Consider the following 17,349-nt stretch of genomic DNA (forward strand, 5'->3'; position numbering starts at 1 on the left):
TCCTTGTCCAAAACCGGTCAATTCTGTTCCAATAAGTGACAATGTCACAAATTTTGACAAAGTCAAAATTGAAGATTGTGATGATGTATCTGATGATGAAAAAGAAAAAGAAAAGAAAAATATTTTTAGATTTAAAAGAAAAATTTAAAAATACTGTTTTGCAATCTACTGAGAAAGGTGAATGCTCAACGCAAAAACCTGTAAAGAAGAGTGTGGAACAGAAACAAAAAGATAAAAATTTGAAAAATCCTAAAAAAGAAAATAAAAGCTCATCAGATAAGTCATCCAATCATTTTCAAAAATCAGAAAAATTTAAAAATGAAAACTTACAAAGTGTTGGTAATAAGTGGTGCAGGTTTGACCACGGTGTTCAAATGCCAAATCAAGGATACAAGAAGAGAAATGACTACCACAAGGCAACTCAATGCTATGATTTAAGTGTGTGGTATGAAAATGGTATACGATATGAAAGAGAGAAGAGGTATGATAACAGAATGTGTTACTCTTGTGGCTATCAAGGACACATTGCTGTTAACTGCCAAAGTCAGAGATTTGAAACGAGAAGGTGTTATGAATGCCAAATTCGAGGACACATTGCCAGAGATTGCCCAAGGAGATCAATGGGAAGATCGAGGGCTGAATCTCAAAGTAAGGCAAAGAAACCAGTCAAAGTCAAGCCCAAAGAACAGAAGGTTCAACAACCTAAAGTTCAGGATACAAAAGTAAAACTTTCTCAGGGGCAGAAAGACAGACTGCGTAAGAAGAGGAAGAAGGCCAGAGAATATCTGGAAAGGATTTTGTCCTCGGGTTCTTTAGTTGGTAAGAATAAAAGTACTGATGAATCGCTTCAATCGACTGCAAAGTCAAACAAGCCGAGTTCATCAGTTACAAATTTGAGGACAACAGAGAAAAAGGAGAAAAAGAAATGTGTCGGCGATGAATCTGACAGGTCAAAGTCAGACAAGCCACACTCAGGCAATGATTTTGGTTCGACAAAACCAGAAGAGCCAGTTGTTGAGGTAAAAACTATCAAACCCAATGCTGGTCAGGCTTGGGTGAATCTTTTCAAGTGAAAAATCCTGACTTGCCGGAGATCCCAGGTTGGTAAGTGTGGAACATGAATCGGCATATTTCTTGAGAAATTTCACTCTGGTGATTTTTCGTCTTTCAAAAGACTAATCGAGGACATTAAGTTGTACTTGATTTCTCTTTCTGTCGAGTAACTACCCGAATTTGTGAAATGACACACAAAACTAATTTTCCGGAAAAACCATTTTGATTAAAACAAACTTAAGTGTTTTGAAATCTAAATGGGAAAATAGTTTGTTGTCAGGGGGAGTTCTGATTGTTTACGCCAAATGAATGGTGAATTGAAGTGATTCAATATCAGTTTGTCATTTTATTTGTACAATTTTTCAAATTTTCCTTGAAAATCAAAATTGAAACATATTTTGATTTTAGGGGGAGAAAAATTTAAAAAAAAATTAGAAAATTTGAAAATTCCAAAAACATTGAAAAAGCAAAAATGAGTTTTGTTGATAAAAGAGGAAATGATAGTACATCAGTAGATTATCACAGCACGCTAAAGAAATGTAATGTCAAATGTGATAAACGGTCTCACTAACGATGTGTCGATAGGTTTTCGTACATTTAGTAGATTTATTCGGGATATAAACCTAAAATTTCAAACTTGTGAAATTCGTGGGGAACACTACTTGGATATATAGGTAACCCCTGAAATCTCGTTTGAAAGGTCTCGTATTCTGATATACTAGGCGTTTGTACTCTATGATGTCTGGGGTATTATTCCGGGACTTCTGCTGAACGGTAGTTCTGACCTAGTCCTTGGCTAATACTTTATCCAAAAATGCTTGAAACATAGCATAAGGCCCTCAGCTGATTAGACAATAAAATTGATAATCATCTGTTGTAGCTGAAAAGATCCTCTAAAGGGGACACACTGCTAAGTCGAAGCTGATATCTCTCTGCTGAACGAAAGTTCTGACCTGAGATCCCTCAGTTCTCGCATTTAACCCCTAATTTATGTACAGACATCATTGTAGTATTCTTGCCTGTAAGACTGAATATTGAGATTCTGGATACGGGAGTATATTCAAGAGGTGGGACACATGAATTGAGCTAAGTTCTTAAAACATCTAAATCGTATCCTGAATAGGTTGAAAATTGTGTGAAAATTTAAGAGGACAACTATATCGTCAATCGAGGTGAATCGTTTAGAACTTAAAATGATTAAAGCTTAACGGTGCTAGTGATTTGTCTCAAGAACTGATATGATCCTCTTACACAAACTCACAAAAATATTATTTGTATATATTTGTTTAATGCATTTCATTCAAAAACAAAAATCCAAAAAGATTTTCGGAGTGTTTTAGCATAAATTTTTTGAAAAGTCAAAAAAGATTTTCGACAGCTGATTTTGAAGAGCTGATATTCAAAATTTGAGGGCTAATCATGATGAACAGGTTTGGGAGAATATGTTGAAAACTTTAAATGACATATATAAATGGTTTATTTGGTTAATCAAGGTCATTTATTTGAACTTGATGTAACTAAAATGGTTGTTGAAAATGATTTCTACCGGTAAGTTTACGGGAATTAATTTGACATAAATTTGAGAAACTTATGATGAGGTAGAGGATATGCAGGTTAACCAGGTTTCAAGTCCTGAGCAGATGTAGAACAAAGCCAGGAATTGATCCTGAATTTGTGAAACGATGAAAGCCAGACTACGATCCCGACAGCTGAGTCTAAGGGGGAGTCTGAAGACGAGCTCAAGGAAAATGAAAGCATACAAAGAGCCAGGTATCATTCCTGGAGGAGCTTGTATACAAATATCCAGGTGCCGATCCCAAAAGCACGGAAGCTTGACGAAAGGGGGAGCCTGAAGACAGATCCACGGGGATTCTGTTCAAGAGAGAGAAAGAGAAGGCGCTACGAGATTGACTACGGCAATATCCAAGGGGAAGTCTGTTAGTGCAATATCTGTCTATCGCCTCCGTCAATCTATTCCGTAGCAGAAATCGAAGAAACCGAAGGATTTTAAGCTTTTAGGTTACAACTAGTTAAAAAAGGGCAAGGTGGCAAACTTGTAAATAAGGAGAAATCCTTATAATCCTTGTGCCTATAAATAGCTCATTAAGTTGTAAAGATTAGGACTTTTGAAAGACTTGGAGCTCATTTGGAGAATTAGAGATCTAGTTGTAGAGAGAGAAAGTCTCTCTACGTGATTCTCGGCATTGTACACGACGTCATATTAATCGAATCACGTTTTCTTGTACGTTATTGTGTGTTCGATCACATACGTTCACGGATTCTGCACGTCGAACGTACGTTACGCAATCGAACGGTGTCGAAACCGGTCCTACAGAGTTACCAGACAACATTGACGTCACATTCACAGCGTCTGACACTGATCATGAGTCTGAGTCATTAAAGAAAGTGGTCGATTAGGTGTTGGATATGGATGAAGAGTCAAAGTCAGAGTCTAAAACTGAAAGTTCGAGTCCATCAGACAAAAGCTCGAGTTCACCGGTTAAACGGGTTTACAATAAAGAATTTCTGATGACGAAAAATAATTTGAAAGACGAAACATTTAAAGTAGCATATACTTTGAATGATTCTGACAAATTATTTTCTCATGAAGAATTTCCAATAAGAAGTGTTAAAACTGAACAGATCAAACAAGTTTTCAAATTAATAGAAATTAATATTTCTGAAATAAAGATGTAAATCTTACTGAAAAACCGAAAAAATACACTTCAAGAGTTCAACAAAGATTGAACAAGAAAAAAGGTTACAGTTCTGGTTCTGGTTTTCAAAAGAAACCAAACCATAACAGTAATTCCAAAAGGAAAGGTTTAGGTTTTATTCCACCTGAAAATCATAAAAGTGAGAAAACCTATAAACTAAAAACTAAATTTGTTTCAGGTACAAGTTCAGAAGAAGAAAAGGAGAAACTGTTCAGAAAACAGTCAAACAAAGAGTTTCTCGCAGAAAAGAAAAAGAATGATTTGAAAAAATCTGCACCAAGAGTTGACAGAAGAACCTGTTTTAAATGCCAAGAGGTTGGATACATCGCTTGGAATTGCCCAAAGCCAACCAAAACAAAACAGGGAGTTTCTTCTAACTCAAAGCTAAAAGAGAAATGTGTTGATAAAAAGGAACAACCAATGAAAAAATTCAAAGAGTTCAAAAATTCTACTTTCGAAGTTGGTGAAAGTTCGAAACGTTTTTACAAAAGAAGAGTCAATTTGAACAAACAAAAATGGGTTGTTAAATCTGAAACTAGTTCTGGTGATGAATCTGACTCGTCAAAGTCAGAGGAGCCACATATTGTGAAAAATGATGAAAAGTCAGTTCCGCCAATGGATGAGGTCAACTTTCCACCATTGCGAACTGCAAATTTTAAACAAAAAATTGAAAAGGTTGAGATTTCAGATCAACTCTTTGCTGATAAGAAAGAATTTGATGGTGAAAAAGTTTTTAATGGAAAAGTGTTACATATTTTTGGGAAAATGGCTGATGGGAAGGTGAAAGGAGCAAAAGAGTTTTATAAATAAAAAATATGGTGGATTAATGATGATTCACAATCACCCAAGACTGGTCAGGCTTGGGTGACAGCATTCTCTACTTAAAATCCTGACTTGCCGGAACTCCCAGGTTGGTAACTGGGGAGTAGGAATCGGCATCATTCTTGAAAAATATTTTTGAAAATTGTTAAATTTTTACAATAGGTGACTTGCCGGAGCTCCCAAGTTGGTAATCGTGGAGCATGAATCGGCATCTTTCTTGAGAAATTTATGAAAGTGATATTTCGATCTACAAGTGGTAGTATTCTTGAAAAATGTCAAATGATAGTTTGTACAAGTGGTGAAAGATAAGAAAAGTGATCTTTCAATTAGTTAATCAAGGTTATTAAGTTGAACTTGATTTAACTTTCATTCAAGAGATTAAAAGAAAAACAAAGTGATGATCATAACCCCAATCCTACAAGTGGTAAATTCAACAAAGCTTATTTTCCGGAAAAGCCATTTTGATTAAAACAAACTTAAGTGTTTTAAAATCATAATGGGAAAATAGTTTGTTGTCAGGGGGAGTTCTGATTGTTAAGCCAAGTGAATGGCGAATCGACGCGATTCAAATCAGTTTGTCTGTTTACTTTGTACAGTTTGTTTTCAAATTTTCCTTGAAAATCAAAAATTGAAACATATTTTTGATTTTAGGGGGAGTAAAAATTTTAGAAATTTCAAAAATTTGAAAAAGCCAAAAACATAATAAAACCAGAAGAAGCCAAAAACATCAAAAAAATCAAAAAATGAGTTTTGTTGTGAAAAAGAGGAAATGATAGTACATCAGTGGACAATCTCAGCACACTAAAGAAATGAAAAGTCAAATGTGATAAATGGTCTCATTGATGATATGTCAGTAGGTTTTTTACTCATTCAGTAGATTGTTTTCGAGATATAAACCTAAATATAAATATTTTCTTATCTCGTGGGGAACATCTCTCGGATATATGGGTAACCCCCGAAATCTTGTTTGAAAGATTTTCTATTTCTGACATACTAGGTCTTTGTGCGTGATGATATCTGGGGTATTATACCAGGACTTCTGATTTTGCAGGAGCAGTAGCCTAGTCCTCGTATAATGCTTTGCACTGCTTTAATCTTAAAAGCCACCCTCAGCATAAAAAATGATGAAACATTAAAAAATGCTAATCATGTGCTGTTAAAAAAAAGATCCCCAAACGGGACACATCGAAAGACGAGCCATCATCTCTTTGTCTGAACGGAAGTTCTAACCTGAGCTCTCATGGTCTCGCATTACCCGTTTACAGATATCATTAATGTACATTCACCTGTAAGACTGAATATAGAAGTCTGGATACGGGAGTATATTCTGAGGTGGGACACGCGAATAAGTTAAGTCCATTAAAACACTAATCTCGTATCTCGAAACAATTGAACTTTGTGTGAAAATTTAAGTGGATCAGTATACTGACAATCTACGTGAATTGTTTAGAACTTAAAATGTTTTAAGCTTAACGGTGTTAGAGATTTGTCTCAAAAACTGATATGATCCTCTTACACAAACTCAAAAAAATATTATCTGTAAATATTTCTTTACTGCTTTTCATTAAAAACAAAAATCCAAAAAGATTGTGTTTTAGCTTTATATTTTGAAAAAATCAAAAAGATTTTCGACAACTGATGTTGGAAAGCTGATTTTCAAAATTCCGGGTGCTAAACATGATGAACAGAGGTTTGGGAGAGTTTGTTGAAAATGAGAATTGATTTTGAAATGATTAAATGGTTCATTAAGTTGAAACCAAATTTGAATGTTTCGATTACAAGTGGTTAAGCAAAGATTAAAATTGTTATATATAAAAAATACCCAAAACATAAGATTTGAAAAATGAAGTTAAAAGTGTGAAATTTACTTTTGGGTAGAGGATGTGCAGGTTAGCCAGGTTTCGACTTCTGAAGATATGCAGAATTGAGCAAGGTTTCAGATCCTGTTGCTACGGAAAGCCAGGAGACGTTCTGAACCTGTGGAAATGCTATGTCAGATTGCGATCCCGGAACAACTTAAGGGGGAGTCTACTAGCAAAGAAGAGTCTGAAAACAGTAGAGCCAGTTTCTGATCCTGGAATTGTGTTCAAGAATAGAAGCTGCTTAGAGCCAGATTCGAATCCTGATGATCATGCCAGCTGCTAATACTGATGAGTGAGAGAAATAGGAGATTGAAGATTAGATCAACATCCAAGGAGGAGGTTAGCTGCTGATAAAGAGAGAAAGATAGAGATTGGAGGAAGCTTACAATGTAAGATACTTTGGAAAGAGCACGAAGACTGATCAAGACTGAAGACTTGTCATGCTGAAGACTAGACACCAAAGACTTCGTCAACATCCAAGGGGGAGTCACACTTGTAGGATCGTTGTACGACCTATACGAGTCGATCAGAAGAGTTCTAATCCAAATCAAAGGAGGAATTCAGTGATTCGGACTTGATTATAGCTTGATTCACACACAGATTCACTTTAACTGTCTTGATTATTGATTTGAAAGCTTTACAGATCATACGACACTTCAGCAACACCTCGGCTCTGGAATCACAACTGTTACAAATGAATGACAAAGCTCAGCTATATATAGTGGAGGCCATTTCGCATGGAATGGACATGATCCACTTCGTGCGAAATGGACAATGATCATTTCATACGAACTGGCCTCTGCTAGTTCGTATGAACTGGTCTAACACCTCTAAACTCCTATAAACTAGCCTACCAAGCTCCATTCTATCCAATCTAGACACATAACTCGATACAAGACTTCGTCAACATCCAAGGGGGAGTCTGTTGGTGCATATGTCTGTCGACTTCGTCTTATATCGAGTCATGTGTCTAGATTGGATAGAATGGAGCTCGGTAGGCTAGTTTATAGGAGTTTAGAGGTGTTGGACCAGTTCATACGAACTTGCAGAGGCCAGTTCGTACGAAATGATCATTGTCCATTTCGCACGAAGTGGATCATGTCCATTCCATGCGAAATGGCCTCCACTATATATAGCTGAGCTTTGTCATTCATTTGTAACGGTTGTGATTCCAGAGCCGAGGTGCTGCTGAAGTATCGTATGATCTGTAAAGCTTTCAAATCAATAATCAAGACAGTTAAAGAGAATCTGTGTGTGAATCAAGTTGTAATCAAGTCCAAATCACTGAATTCCGCCTTTGATTTGGATTAGAACTCTTCTGATCAACTCGTATAGGTCGTACAACGATCTTACACGGAGGATCGGATAAAATGAGGTTTCGTAAACCAAATGAGTATAGGAACTCATGTAATATGGTTTGACAAGCCTACATTCTAAAACGAAACCTATCCTAACTGCTTGCGACCCATTACGACTCATTAAGGTAGTCTACGCTACTTTAACGCGTCGTTCGCGTAAAACGCGTTTGGACCGCCTAACTAGTCCTATGATAAGTATTATATGCCTTAACATGTCTAGTATTATTGCCTAATCAGTTTTAGATGTCAAAATTTAAGTTACATATGCTTAAAATGAAATTATGCGTAAAAAGGGCATTTTGGTCATTTTCCTAAGGCATATAAACTACCTATCATACAACTAACTAAACGTAGTGACCATAAGGTATAACCTCGGAAGGTTATTCCCTATATAACTATGGTCGCAAAATGTGTTTGGTCGGATCCTAATGATCCACCAAACGGTCCGGGTTCGAAAGTCTAAGCGGTTGTTTAGACCGGGTATCTTATGACCCTACATAAGCACTAAACTAAAAGTGACGAGTTAAACATGTTAAAACATGTTTAACTAAGTTAGAAAACAAGTCTGATATCAAAACCAAGGGTTTTGATACACAAGAATAGTTTGGTTGCAAAATACGCATAAACGCGTATTTTGACCGAAACTATGACTCGTCATATGCCTAAATAACGTGATAATCAGTAGGTATAGTCACAAAGGACTATGACCATCATGATTACGCTCACGTTGCGAAGTTCAAACGAACTTCGTGCTGACCATTGACTGGTCAAAGCAGAATGTCAAACATTGTTTGACTTTCGTGCTTAAAAACGCATAAAAGCATGAAAGAAACTTACAAAAGGTCCAAGCTAGGAAGATTTCAACTTAAAAATTCTCAGGTATGAAGCTTCACAAGGATAGCTTCAACTTAGAGAAGAAAATTGAGATCAAATGTGAGGATTGTAAATGAATCAAGGTGGGTATTTATAGAATTTGGACAACCGTTATGATCGTTTCTTGGATTTCGTGCTTCAATCTCAACCATCCAAGTGTTACCCACTGTTTTACAAAGCTATGGGTGTCCAAAACCAGTTCATAGATTGAAGGAAACCATGTCCAAAACAAAGGAACAGCTGGGTTTTGCAGGAAACTGGTTTCTGGTATCTGGCAAAGGCTTACGAACCGTATGATATACTACTTACGGTCCGTATGTAGTCTGTAGACCAGCAAGTTTTGGAATTTGGCAGTTTTGGTCCCTGTGCGCGTATTGTCGTGTTTTGGCACTTCTAACACCCGTCAAGCCCACTTTTAAGCTCCATAAGGATGTTAAAACATAGGGAACTTGAAATATGCTCAGAAATGTCACGGATGTCAGTTCGTTTGGCTGTACGGTTACGTTGTTCGGCTAATTATGACGGAAATCGTAACGGACGCGAAAACGATCCAAATTGCGAAATGAATGAAATTTTATCATGCCAATCACTAAAATAAAATATTTTAATGATTACTAAAATTTTTGGATGTCCGGATATGTTCAGAACGTAAGATATGCGCGGAAATGCAAACTTATGCACTTTTTAACGCTTTTAGTCCCTGATTGACCAAAAGTTTATTTTTACACACTGAACCCCTCAAAGCCTATTTCTAAGCTATGTAAAGGATATTTATGGTATGTTTAACTTATGGTCATGTTCCAGAATGTTCGTTACGGTACGAATCGACATACTTTCATAGTTTGTCGAAAATAGTCCCTGTAAGCGAATAAACTTGATTTTGCCATACCAAACCCTCCAAAACTTATTTCTAAGTGATGTAAAAGTTATTTAAGGTATGTTAAGCATAATTTGATGTTATGGAGTGTTTTTCGCGTTAAACTGGTTACGTTTATGCATCGGTTTGCGTATAACTCTCCATAAAGCGATTTAGAGTTTGAAATTAAACAAAAATCAAAACATGCAAAATGTCAAACATAAATAAACAAAAAATTGGGATCAAATCACATTGTTTTATTGATAACTGAACTGTTTAAGGTTTATACAATGACTACAAGCACAAATGTCACAGTCTCCCCTACTTGTGGAAATTTCGTCCCGAAATTTATTTAGAGGAAACTTGTGAGAAAAGATGTGGATATTTCGCCTTCATTTGATCTTCACGTTCCCAAGTAAATTCTGGTCCACGTTTAGATTCCCAGCGAACTTTGACGAGTGGAATGCGCTTGCGTTTGAGCCATTTGACTTCACGGTCCATGATTTCCACAGGCTTCTCAACAAAATGCATCGTGTTGTCAATACGAATTTCATCAAGTGGTATGTGGAGGTTTTCATCAGCTAAACACTTTTTGAGATTGGACACGCGGAAGGTTGGATGAACATTTCCAAGTTCAGGAGGTAACTCAAGTCCGTAGGCTACCTTTCCGATTATTTCGACGATCTTGAATTGTCCAACATATCTAGGTGCAAATTTTCATGTCTTTCTAAATCTGATCACACCTTTCCAAGGTGAAATCTTGAGTAGAACGCGGTCACCGACCTGAAATTCCAAGGGCTTGCGTCGTCGATCCGCGTAACTCTTTTGACGGCTTCTAGCTGTCTGAAGGTTATCGCGAATTTTCTTAACCTTATCTGTTGTCTCTAGAATGAGGTCAAGTCCAGTAAGCTGAGCCTCACCGATCTCATTCCAGCAGACTGGTGAACGACATTTTCGACCATATAAGCCTCGAAAGGAGCCATGTTGATGCTAGAGTGATAACTATTGTTGTAGGAGAATTCAATCAACGGAAGATACGAATCCCAACTACCACCAAAATCGATTACAAAAGCTCTAAGCATATCCTCCAATGTCTGGATTGTTTATTCAGATTGACCATCTGATTGCAGATGATAAGCTGTGCTCAAATTAAGTTGGGTTCCCATAGCAGATTGCATGATTCTCCAAAAACGAGATGAGAATCGAGCATCTCTGTCAAATATAACGTTCAAAGGAACACCATGACGGGATACAATCTCATCCACATAGATTTTAGCCAGCTTGTCGGCAGATAGATCCTCACGGATTGGCAAGAAATGTGCTGACTTGGTTAAACGATCAACAACGACCCAAATAGAATCATGACCTTTCTTAGTGCGCGAAAGTTTGGTAATAAGATCCATAGCAATGTTTTCTCATTTCTAAACCGGAATCTCTGGTTGCTCCAATAATCCAGAGGAATGTTGATGTTCAGCCTTAACCTTGAGACAAGTAAGGCATTTTGATACATATAAGGCTATGTCTTTCTTCATACCAGGCCACCAAAACTGGGTTCGAAGATCCTTATACATTTTATCTACACCAGGATGAATAGAATAACGAGACTTATGAGCTTCATCCATCAACAAGGTGCGAAGATTGTCTTGACTTGGGACCCACAAACGATCCATGAAATAATACAATCCATTGTCCTTCAGTTCAAGGTCAGGCTTGATATAATATGGTAATTCCTTACCCATTAAATCTTGTGAAACACAAGTGTGTTGAGCCTGAGAAATGCGGGTTTGAATATCAGATCAAACTTGAACACAATGAAGCTTGACACGCTCTTTACGACTTAATGCGTCAGCCACGACATTCGCCTTATCAGGATGGTAGCGAATTTCGCAATTGTAGTCGTTTAGAAGTTCAACCCAACGTCGTTGCCTCATGTTGAGTTCTTTCTGATTGAAAATATGCTGAAGACTTTTGTGGTCAGTGAAAACCATGTCACACCCCGACCACGTAAAACATCAAATCGTGGCGAAAACGTCGGGGAGTGTTGTAACAGAATTATTGTTCCACAACCATGGTAATTAAAATACTATTTTATTCATCACCCAAGGGTGGAATACATTGTTTCAAAACAAGAACCAACAAGTCGCATTGTCTTAAAATAAAAGAAACAAAAGTACATCACGATATTAATCTAAGTCTATCTTCATTTTAAGTCTCTAAGGCACAGGTCCTCCCTAGTATGTCATGATCATCCTAAGCAACAGCACCTGAAAACACATGTGAAAATAGGTACGTCAGCATAAAAATGCATGTGAGATACATAGGTTTTGTGAAAATAGGATTCATGACTTGAGTTTAAAGAAAATGTTTAATAAAAATCAGTCATGAACCTTGTTAAGTATTTTCTTTTATAAATCATTTGAAAAACGATAGCAAAATCAGATAATAAGTATTTGTTAAAGAATAACGTATGGTTAAAAGAGTAACCAAGTAAAAAGAGTTTGTATAAACCAAGTTATTTGTAAAAAAATGTTTAAGTGAAAATGTGTTGTAAAAGTAACATGTCTAAACTAAATGGCATAAATAACGCTACGATATGTAATATCATACAAGCACTTATATATAGGAAGTACCAGCGGCGTATCAACCATGCTTGTATTATATTACACGCGTCTCGTTATTCAAGTCACCCAAACAAACCACCAATGTATAATGTTCATGTTTAAACCAATAGTCAAAAGTCATAGTATAACCCAAGTTAAGTGTAAGTTATGTAATGTATAAACGAAAGTTATGTATGGTAAGTAAAAAAATGAGACTACTTAAACCATAAGTAAAAATGAATAAAAAAAGTATTTGAAATAAATCAAAAGTTATGTTTTGTAAAATGAATGCATGTTTTATTGATACAAACACTTATGTAGTAAGTTAACCAGGGGCGGACCTGTAGTTAAATTAGCCGTAGCACGGGCTACGGCTCAACTTTGTACCGGTAGTGCAAATTTTTTTTTTCGATTTTTATATAAAGGACACCCCAAAACAGCTACGAGGACACCCCTAAAAAATTGTAAGCCCAAATTGCAATTGTAAATAATAAGCCCAAAGCAGTTTATTGAAGCCCAATTAATTAGAGTAAGCATTCAATAATGAAGATTGTATATAATAAGCCCAACCAATTGTTATTAAAGCCCAATTATAATGTTATATGTTAGCCCAAACCAGTTTTAATGTAAAGATTTATTAGAAGTGGCCAACTTAATAAATGGTATAAAACAAGCATTAAATGCTTTAAGACAAAATAAGTTTGAGCCGATTTTGGAAAAAGTGACTTTCTTTTGTAAAAAATACAATATTACAATGTTGGACATGACGGAAAGCTATGGTAATCCAAGAAACCGAAAGAATGTCATTACAAATCGACATCATTTTAAATTTGACATTTTTAATGAGGTTTTGGACATGTAAATTCAAGAATTAGGGAATCAATTTAGTGAGGTAACAACTAGTTTGATAAAAATATGTCGGGTTTAAATCCTTGTAACGGTTTTTCTAAGTTTGACCCATCGAAAATATTGGCGTTTGCTAAGATGTACCCGGATGATTTTACTACACAAGAAATAGGGACTCTTTTGGGTAATATTGAGTCATTTCGTCACACTATAAGCGATGATGATAATTTGCAAACTTGAATAAAATAAATGATCTTGCGCGTGTTATGGTTGAAACGGGAACATATAGTTGTTGTCCTTCAATTTATCGGTTAGTGAAGCTAGCTTTGCTTTTACCGGTTGCAACCGCAACCGTTGAAAGATGTTTTTCGAAATTGAAACTTGTCAAGACGGATTTAAGCAATCGAATGGGCCCAGAATTTTTGAACAATGCTATGGTTTGTGCTGTCGAAAAAGATTTTTTTGCATGAAGTAAAAGACGACGATGTGATGGAACGATTTCAAGCTATGAAAAAAAGAAGAGGACAAATCTATTAGGTATTTGTTTTACTTTATTTATTTATTATCATTTTTTTAATATTGTATGATTGTACGGCGAAAAATTTGTTTTTGTGATACCCCTGAGTTAATGTTCTAGTTCCGCCACTGAAGTTAACACATACATCCAAGCCTTGAGACAGCAGGATAACCTTAGAGTAAAGGTTATCAAAGTAAAATGTTTTCGGATTCAGTCATTCCTTACACCCAAACAAACCTAGGATGTCAGAAACGGGATTTGTCAAGTCCTATGGTACCACTACTTACTACCGAGCGGCATGGCGGTGTTAATGAATGTAATAAAGAACCATTAAACAAACCAAGTGTTATACCAAATGTAAACAAGTTATGTGAAAACAATGTACTAAGTATGCTAAGTAAACATACAAAGTAGAAAAGTCATGTAAATCAATGTGCTAGCATGTTAAATGAACATACATAGCAAAAGAAATGTAATGTAAAACAATGTGCTAGCATGTCGAGTAAACACACGTAGCAAAACATAATGAAATCATGTACTATAAGTGTACTAATGAACATAGCAAGCATAAGTTGTGAAAGCATGGAAAGCATGAAAGTAACAAGTAGGCACATGTGTTTCACCCCCAAAATGTTTGAAAAACAATAAAAGAGGGGATTATGTACTCACTTGAGATTGTTCAATAGGCTTTAGATATCCACCAAGCAAGCTAGAAGATCACGGATTCAAACGGTACCTAATATAGGTATCTACATTAATAAACGGACCTAACGGAGGATCGGGCAGTACGAGGGTTTGTAAACCAAATAAGTGTGGGAACTTATGTAATATGGTTAAACAAAGCCTACATACTAAAACGAAACCTATCCTAAGTGCTTTTGACCCGTTACGACCCGTTTAGGTAGCTTACGCCACTTTAACGCGTCGTCCGTGTAAAACGCGTTCGGAATGCCTAACTAGTCCTATGACAAGCAAGATATGCCTTAACATGTTTAATATTGTTGCCAAATCAGTTTACTTGTCAAAAGTTATGTTACATAGGCTTAAAATGAATTTTGGCGCAAAAAGGGTATTTTGGTAATTTTCCTAAGGCATAAAAACTACTTACCATACAACTACTTAAACGATGTGACCATAAGGTATAACCTCGGAAGGTTATTCCCTATACAACTATGGTCACCTAAAGTGTTTGGTTGGATCCTAAAGATCGACCAAATGGGTCGGGTTCGTAAGCATAAGCGATTGTTTAGATCGCTTACCCTTACGACCCTAGACAAGCACAAAACTAAAAGCGACAAGCTAAACATGCTAGTACATGTTTAGTAAAGTTAGAAAACAGGTTTGGTATTAAAACAAACGCTTTTAATACCCTAGAGTAGTTTGGTTACAAAATACGCGAGAAAACGCATTTTGGTCGAAACTACGACTCGTCACTGAGCCTAGATAACGTGGTAATCAGTAGGTATAGTCACTAAGGACTATAACCTTCGTGATTACGCTCACGTTATGAAATTCAAACGAACTTCACGTTTGACCATAAACTGGTCAATGCAGAAAGTCAAACGCAGTTTGACTTTAATGCTAAAACGAACAAAAAACGCGATAGAATACTTACAGAAGGTCCCCGCAAGATTGATATTCCAAGTATTTCTCAGGTATGAAGTGTTCTACACTTCAACTTAGAGAAAATCTCAGAATTCAAGTGGGGAAAGAATGAAATGGGTGGGGGTATTTATAGTTTTCACACAACCGTTAGGATCGTTTATCGAAAACCGAGCTTCAATCTTAGCCATACACCTCATGCCCACTGATTTGTGAAACCATGGGACCTTAAAACCAGCCCATAGGAACCTTATAACCATTTGCAAAACCAAGGAGCAGCTGGGTTTTATTAAAAATGAATTCTGCTGAACTGGGACCTGCTTACGGACCGTATGGAGTAGGTCTTACGGTCCGTAAGGACCTTGCAGGTCTGATACTTTCTAGAAATTGCAAAATGGTCCCTGCACTTGAGAAACATGCATTTCGGCCCATTTTTGACACGTTTAAGCCCCGTTAACCCCATTTCAAAGCTCTAAAATGAAGTTAAAGTATAGGGAACTTAAAATGTGCTCAAAAATATCTCGGATGTCGGCTCGTTTGGTCGTACGGTTCCGTTGTTCGGTTAATTACGACGGAAGTCGTAACAGACGCAAAAACGGTCCAAATTGCGCGACGAATGGATTTTTGACAAGCCAATCACTAAAACATAATATTTTAATGATTACATATATTTTTGGATGTCCGGATGTATTCAGAACGTAAGTTATGCGCGAAAATGCAAACTTATGCACTTTTTGACGCTTTTAGTCCCTGAATGGGCATAAAGTTTATTTTAGCACACCGAACCCCTCAAAGCCTATTTCTAAGATATGTAGAGGATATTTAGGGTGTGTTTAACTTATGACCATGTTCCAGAATGTTTGTTACAGTTCAAATTGGCATACTTTTGCAGTTTGTCAATTTTAGTCCCTGTAAGCGAATAAACTTGATTTTGCTATACCAAAGCCTTCAAAACTTATTTCTAAGTTATGTAAAGGTTATTTAAGGTATGTTAAGCATAAATTGATGTTTCGGAGAATTTTTCGCATTAAACTGAGTACGTTTATGCACCAATTTGCGTATAATTCTCCAGAAAGCGATATAGAGTTTGAAATTGGATAAAAGTCAAAACTGGAAAAACATCAAACAAAAACAAACAAACATTGGGATCAAATAGCTTTATTTCATTGATAGCTGAATTGTTCACAATGATTACAAGCACAAATGTCACAGTCTCCCCTACTTGCGGAAATTTCGTCCCGAAATTTGTTTAGAGGAAACTCGTGGGAAAAGATGTGGATACTTCGCCTTCATTTGATCTTCACGTGCCCAAGTAAACTCAGGTCCGTGTTTAGATTCCCAGCGAACCTTTAACCAAAGGAATGCGCTTGCGTTTAAGCCATTTGACTTCACGATCCATAATTTCCATAGGTTTCTCAACAAAATGTAGTGTTTTATCAACACGAATTTCGTCGAGCAGTATGTGGAGGTTCTCATCAGCTAAGCACTTTTTGAGATTGGATACGTGGAAGGTTGGGTGAACATTTCCAAGTTCAGGAGGTAACTCAAGTCTGTAGGCTACCTTGCCGATTCTTTCGACGATCTTGAATGGTCCAACATACCTAGGTGCAAGTTTTCCTTTCTTTCCAAATCTGATCACACCTTTCCAAGGTGAGACCTTAAGTAATACACGATCACCGACTTGAAATTCAAAGGGCTTGCGTCGTCGGTCCGCGTAACTCTTTTGACGGCTTCGAGCTGTCTGTAGGTTATCACGAACTTTCATAACCTTGTCAGTTGTCTCTAGAATGAGGTCAGGTCCAGTAAGCTGAGCCTCACCTATTTCATTCCAGCATACTGGTAAACGACATTTTCGACCATAGAGAGCCTCGAAAGGAGCCATGTTGATGCTGGAGTGATAACTGTTGTTGTAGGAGAATTCAATCAATGGGAGATGTGAATCCCAACTACCACCAAAGTCGATCACACAAGCTCTAAGCATATCCTCCAAAGTCTGGATTGTTCTTTCAGTTTGGCCATCTGTTTGTGGATGATATGCTGTGCTCAGATTGAGTTGGGTCTCCATAGCAGATTGCATGGTTCTCCAAAAACGAGAAGAGAAGCGAGCATCTCTGTCAGAAATAATGTTCAAGGGAACACCATGTCGAGATACAATTTCATCCACATAGATTTCAGCCAGCCTTTCAGCAGAAAAATCCTCACGGATTGGCAAGAAATGCGCTGATTTAGTAAGACGATCGACA

This window comes from Helianthus annuus, chromosome 6 (assembly GCF_002127325.2).
Source record: "Helianthus annuus cultivar XRQ/B chromosome 6, HanXRQr2.0-SUNRISE, whole genome shotgun sequence".
Taxonomy (NCBI): domain Eukaryota; kingdom Viridiplantae; phylum Streptophyta; class Magnoliopsida; order Asterales; family Asteraceae; genus Helianthus; species Helianthus annuus.